Here is a 6,419-nt window from a genome sequence, read left to right on the forward strand (position 1 = left end):
AGGATCAGGGGAGGAGGCCCCGATGGACAGGAGTCCCTCCAGGATCAGGGGAAGAGACCCCATGTACAGGAGCCCCTCCAGGATCAGGGGAGGAGACCCCATGGACAGGAGCCCCTCCAGGATCAGGGTAGGAGACCCCATGGACAGGAGCCCCTCCATGATCAGGGGAGGAGACCCCATGGACAGGAGCCCCTCCAGGATCAGGGGAGGAGACCCCATGGACAGGAGCCCCTCCAGGATCAGGGGAGGAGACCCCATGGACAGGAGCCCCTCCATGATCAGGGGAGGAGACCCCATGGACAGGAGTCCCTCCAGGATCAGGGGAGGAGACCCCATGGACAGGAGCCCCTCCAGCTCAGGGGAGGAGACCCCATGGACAGGAGTCCCTCCAGGATCAGGGGAGGAGACCCCATGGACAGGAGCCCCTCCAGCTCAGGGGAGGAGACCCCATGGACAGGAGCCCCTCCAGGATCAGGGGAGGAGACCCCATGGACAGGAGTCCCTCCAGGATCAGGGGAGGAGACCCCATGGACAGGAGTCCCTCGAGCTCAGGGAGGAGACCCCATGGACAGGAGTCCCTCCAGCTCAGGGGAGGAGACCCCATGGACAGGAGCCCCTCCATGATCAGGGGAGGCGACCCCATGGACAGGAGCCCCTCCAGGATCAGGGGAGGAAATCCCATGGACAGGAGCCCCTCCATGATCAGGGCAGGAGACCCCATGGACAGGAGCCCCTCCAGCTCAGGGAGGAGACCCCATGGACAGGAGCCCCTCCATGATCAGGTGAGGAGACCCCATGGACAGGAGTCCCTCCAGGATCAGGGGAGGAGACCCCATGGACAGGAGTCCCTCCAGGATTAGGGGAGGAGACCCCATGGTCAGGAGCCCCTCCATGATCAGGGGAGGAGACCCCATGGACAGGAGCCCCTCCAGGATCAGGGGAGGAGACCCCATGGACAGGAGCCCCTCCAGCTCAGGGGAGGAGACCCCATGGACAGGAGCCCCTCCAGGTTCAGGGGAGGAGACCCCATGGACAGGAGCCCCTCCAGGATCAGGGGAGGAGACCCCATGGACAGGAGCCCTTCCAGCTCAGGGGAGGAGACCTCATGGACAGGAGCCCCTCCAGCTCAGGGGAGGAGACCCCATGGACAGGAGCCCCTCCAGCTCAGGGGAGGAGACCCCATGGACAGGAGCCCCTCCATGATCAGGGGAGGAGACCCCATGGACTGGAGCCCCTCCAGGATCAGGGGAGGAGACCCCATGGACTGGAGCCCCTCCAGGATCAGGGGAGGAGACCCCATGGACAGGAGCCCCTCCAGGATCAGGGGAGGAGACCCCATGGACAGGAGCCCCTCCAGGATCAGGGTAGGAGACCCCATGGACAGGAGCCCCTCCAGGATCAGGGGAGGAGACCCCATGTACAGGAGCCCCTCCAGGATCAGGGGAGGAGACCCCATGGACAGGAGTCCCTCCAGGATCAGGGGAGGAGACCCCATGGACAGGAGCCCCTCCAGCTCAGGGTAGGAGACCCCATGGACAGGATCCCCTCCATGATCAGGGGAGGAGACCCCATGGACAGGAGCCCCTCCAGGATCAGGGGAGGAGACCCCATGGACAGGAGCCCCTCCATGATCAGGGGAGGAGACCCCATGGACAGGAGTCCCTCCAGCTCAGGGGAGGAGACCCCATGGACAGGAGCCCCTCCAGCTCAGGAGAGGAGACCCCATGGACAGGAGCCCCTCCAGCTCAGGGTAGGAGACCCCATGGACAGGAGCCCCTCCAGGATCAGGGGAGGAGACCCCATGGACAGGAGCCCCTCCAGCTCAGGGAGGAGACCCCATGGACAGGAGCCCCTCCAGGATCAGCGGAGGAGACCCCATGGACAGGAGCCCCTCCAGCTCAGGGGAGGAGACCCCATGGACAGGAGCCCCTCCAGGGTCAGGCGAGGAGACCCCATGGACAGGAGCCCCTCCAGGATCAGGGGAGGAGACCCCATGGACAGGAGCCCCTCCAGCTCAGGGGAGGAGACCCCATGGACAGGAGCCCCTCCACGATCAGGGGAGGAGACCCCATGGACAGGAGCCCCTCCAGGATCAGGGGAGGAGACCCCATGGACAGGAGCCCCTCCAGCTCAGGGAGGAGACCCCATGGTCAGGAGTCCCTCCAGCTCAGGGGAGGAGACCCCATGGACAGGAGCCCCTCCAGCTCAGGGGAGGAGACCCCATGGACAGGAGCCCCTCCAGCTCAGGGGAGGAGACCCCATGGACAGCAGCCCCTCCAGGATCAGGGGAGGATACCCCATGGACAGGAGCCCCTCCAGCTCAGGGAGTAGACCCCATGGACAGGAGCCCCTCCAGGATCAGGGGAGGAGACCCCATGGACAGGAGCCCCTCCAGCTCAGGGTGGAGACCCCATTGACGGGAGACCCCACCCCAGGCTCAGGACACAACTTGTCCTGTGTATTCTGCGTGCCCCAGTAGCGCCCACTCAAGGGAGCAGGTCTGGCCCCTCAGGCACTCAGATGTGGGGGGCTTGCTGGTCCCCTATGGAGTAGGTGGGGCTGAGGCCAAGTGCCTCCCTGGGGTAATGACCCCTGGATGCAGACCCCTGGATGGGCCAAATAGGCACCCCACACAGTTTGTCTCTCAAAGGGGAGGGGGCTGGGGAAATTGGGGCCCCAGCTCTGAGGACCCCACACTAGTCTGGCCCAGAGACAGCCCTCTGCCCTGCCCTGGGGCCACCAAGCTCCTTCCTCCCTCCACAGCCTGTCAAGAATGTGCCTGCCCAGGGCGGCAAAAATAGCAGCTGACACCTTCCTGCGGCAGGCGAGACCCTGTCTCCTTCTCAGGCACGTCTCCTTGTCCTCACTGCCTTCATCTCCTCCCCTGGCCATTCCTATACTTGGTAAGGGGACTGCCTGGGCACACCCTGCCCCCCTTGCCCTGGCTGCCCAGCTGCTGGCCAATGGGCTGCTGGGAAAGCTCAAATGCCGCTATAACACGAGGGTGCAGCCGGGAGGCAGTGCCTGTGCTGGACCTGTCCACAGGGAGTTCCTGTCCTTCTCAGGCGTGACCACAGGTGGGTGCAGCAGTGAGCAGCTCTCTTAGGAGGGGTCAGAGCCTCCTGCATTGGGACGGGGCCCCTGGCATCCAAGGAGACACTAGTCCTGGGGGCTGAGGTCCTTGGCCAGCGAGCTGCCCAGCCCCTCACCTGGAAGCATGGTGGCCAAGACCAGGCCGCCACCCAGTACCCCCCTGGGATTCTGACATGGTACCTGGGCGTTCTCTGAGCTTGGGATGGTGCAGGACACCTGGCTCCAGCCCCGACCGCAGGGTGGAGGTGGGGAGGGTCCCCAGGAGCTATGAGGTGAGGGGCCAATCAGAGCAGGGGCCGAGAGGAGAGGCTGAGGGAGGAAGCGCCCAGAGCAGCTGTGACGCCGTTGCCTCGGCCATCTGGGCTTTCTGTGCGTGGCCCATGGACAAGCACAGTGCGTCCCCAGGATCCTTGGGGCCCCTGCCTTGAATGGCCCCCGCCCGACATGCCACTCTGTATAGATGACAACAGGGCCAGGAGCTGTCTCCGGTCACCCCAAGGAGGAATCCCCAGGGAGAAGCCCTAGGCTGCTCTCCGAAGCACCGGTCAGGAACACCCAGGGGCTGGGCTCCAGGCAGGGGCTGGACACTCCTGCCTCCTTCTTGGCTGGAAGGAGCAGTTTCTCCCAAGAGGCCCCTGCCCGCCCTCCTTGGCCTCAACCCTTGAAATCCCCTGGCCAGGCACCCTGGCCCACCAGGTCCTTTGGAGGTTTCTAGAGGTTCTTGGGCATCCAGGATGAGAGGGGGCCAGGTGAGGCTGGCCACAAGGGAGCAGGGCCCAAAGCAGGGCTTGGGTGCAGTCCTACTGCAAGTGATTGGCAGAGCCTCCTGCCCCTCCTCCTTGGTCCTTGTCACCTTCTTAGGAGGGAAAGATGGCATGTGGCCCCAAGGAACTTGACCTGACAGGCTATTTTCATACCCTGCTCTGAGATGGAACATGAAACTGGACAACTGGTGCCCCCTCAGCTGTTGCCATGCTGTCCCCGTCCCCAGCACCTCCACCTCACTCTCCCCAACCCACAGGGATTGTCACCCAGACCGTGAGGGGGCACCAAGGATCCCTGTGGGCCTTAGGCTCTCTGAGGAGGGGCAGGAGCCTCAGTTTCCCCACTGGTAGAGTGGACCCTGGCTGGGGTCTTGGAGGAGACTGGAGATGAGGAGGGAGGCTGGCCCCTGGCCCGCCCCGCCCCCCGCCCATCTTGGGTTTCTGGGCAGAGGCATCTTGCTGATTTTGGTGTCTATTTCTGGACACTTCAGCTGTCACTGCTCCTTGTACATGACTCCCTGGGTGTGGTCACTGCCCCCTCTGTCGGCACTGACAGGTGTTGACCCTACTGGGTCAGAGGTGGCCACAGAAGGGCACGACCCCCACAGCCCCTCCCCAGGGAGTGGCACTCAGGGGAGGTGGCGGGGTTAGGGCCTGGACCTGAGGGGTGGGCAGTCTCCAAGGATGAGGAGAAGCAGAGTCACCACCCCAGAGGTCACATACCCTGGAGGTCCCAGAGAGTCTGGGCAGGGGTCTGGGAGGACCCGGGCGGGACCCAGGCCTGGAGAGGATTCTGAAGACACATGTCAGCTGATTTTGCACGGAGCTTGAGTGGCTCTGGGAAACCCGTGTTCCCCACAGAGGGCTTGGGAACGGCTCCCGTCTTAGCAGCGGGCTGCAGATGCCAGTCCACAGATGTGCGGCGCCTTCTTAGGGAAGTTCCCTGGGGACCTTGACTGCCCGCTTCCAGTCGGCTCTGACATGCTGTGGAGAGTCTGGTTTCTCAGACCCCAGGGCCCACGTTCTGACACAGCTGCTCAGAGTGACCCCAGGCCACCATGGGGGGTGTGGCGGCCAGTTCCTGCAGCCCAGGGAGCCCAGGGACTGTCTCCATCTCCTAGAGAAGAGGGAAGACGAGGAGACAGGCCGCGTGCGCTCTGATTTGGAGGAGGGGTCCTCAGGGGCTTGAGGCGCCCTGCAGAGAAGCGTCTTCCTCCAGGAGGACATGTGGCCTGGAAGTCCCACTGGGAAGAGGGACTCTCACGGGGGACAGTGGAGTTGACAAGCCAGAGAAGATCCTATTACCCATTTGGGGGCCCAGCTCGCCATCTTGGGGCTCCCAGGGAGGCCCCCAGCCTGGGCAGTGGCAGAGGCCACCCAGAGGCAGGTCCTGATCCAATCAGCCAGACTTCCAGGGTCTGGAGCAGCCTGCTCTGCCTTCCCGGTGACATTCCTGGGGGCTCCCAGGGAGGGGTGGAGGCCATGACCTTCCAGAGTCCCAACCGGCTCGTGGATTCCAAGCTCCACGCTGGATCCAGGGCAGGAAGGAGCAGGTCCCGGGGCTGTGTGCCCAAGGGCGGACCTGCTCGAGGACCAACGGCTGCTCCCACCCCATCCGCAGGAGTCCCCTCTCCATCCCAGCTCTGAGAACCCCCTGCTCCCGAACCAGGGCCGTTCCTAACTCTCCCCTCCCCCCCAGAAACAGCCCACCTCCACCATGTCTGACGAGGAAGTGTGAGTACCGCTGCCCGCTGCCCACCGCCCGCTGCTGCCAGCTGCCTGCCCAGTGGGGTGTGGGGCTGGGCTTCAGCGTAGGGCTGGCTCTGCCGTCCATGCGGACCTGCCAGTAGAAGTCCACCTCACCTCCCTTTCTCTCTCCCCCTCTCTCCCTCCCCGGCCTCTGCAGTGAACAGGTTGAGGGTGAGTATCCGCTCTCTCTCTCTTTACTTCTACCTCGAGACGGAAAAGTCTCCACTGGGGAGGGGGTCACCATGGATGCCACATGTCCTCTGGGAACCCTGGGCCTGAAAGTCCCAGATCTCTAGGTGGTGGGCTTCAGAGTGACCCTCTGGAAGTGGCCCTGCATTCCGGCCTTCCCCGGCCTCTAAGAGGTGGCCACACCTCAGCCTGTCCACCTACCGGGGAGCAGACTGGGGGCTGTGTGGCCCTCAGGACTCCACTGCCAGGCAGGCTGCTCTGGCCCTGAGGACCCCTGACCCTCATCCCTGGCCAGCAGAAGCGGCTGGGCCTCAGGGACCGGGCAGCTGGCCCCTGCTAACATGGCTCCTCTCTTTTGTTCTCTTCCAATGCAGAGCAGTACGAGGAGGAAGGTAACTAGGCAGCCCCGAGGCCCTCGGCCCCCTAGACCTTCCTCTTAACAGAGCCCTGTCCACCTGGACCTTGGGTCCTCCTCAGCTCATCCATTAACTGTCCCTCTTCTTCACCGTTAACCATTAGCCTTGATCATTAACTTGTTTAATGATTAATGTGTCTCCTCGTTAATGGTTAATGACTTCCTCATTAATCAAGTCATCATTAACTTCCCATCACTCCCATCCATTA

At 63.6% G+C, this 6,419-nt stretch overlaps 1 long non-coding RNA gene across 2 annotated transcripts; it reads left to right on the forward strand.

The window, feature by feature from the left end:
- Positions 1–2,850: 2,850 nt before the first annotated feature.
- On the forward strand, positions 2,851–6,185 carry LOC144254542 (uncharacterized). 2 transcript variants are annotated; one of them, XR_013343507.1, is made up of 4 exons: positions 2,851–3,077; positions 5,557–5,591; positions 5,764–5,777; positions 6,170–6,185. It is a non-coding gene; the product is annotated as an uncharacterized LOC144254542 (long non-coding RNA). The 2 variants fall into 2 exon arrangements; XR_013343506.1 differs by lacking the exon at positions 6,170–6,185 and having other exon boundaries at positions 2,855–3,077; positions 5,764–6,154.
- Positions 6,186–6,419: the final 234 nt, after the last annotated feature.

This window comes from Urocitellus parryii, chromosome 4 (genome assembly GCF_045843805.1).
Source record: "Urocitellus parryii isolate mUroPar1 chromosome 4, mUroPar1.hap1, whole genome shotgun sequence".
Lineage (NCBI taxonomy): Eukaryota > Metazoa > Chordata > Mammalia > Rodentia > Sciuridae > Urocitellus > Urocitellus parryii.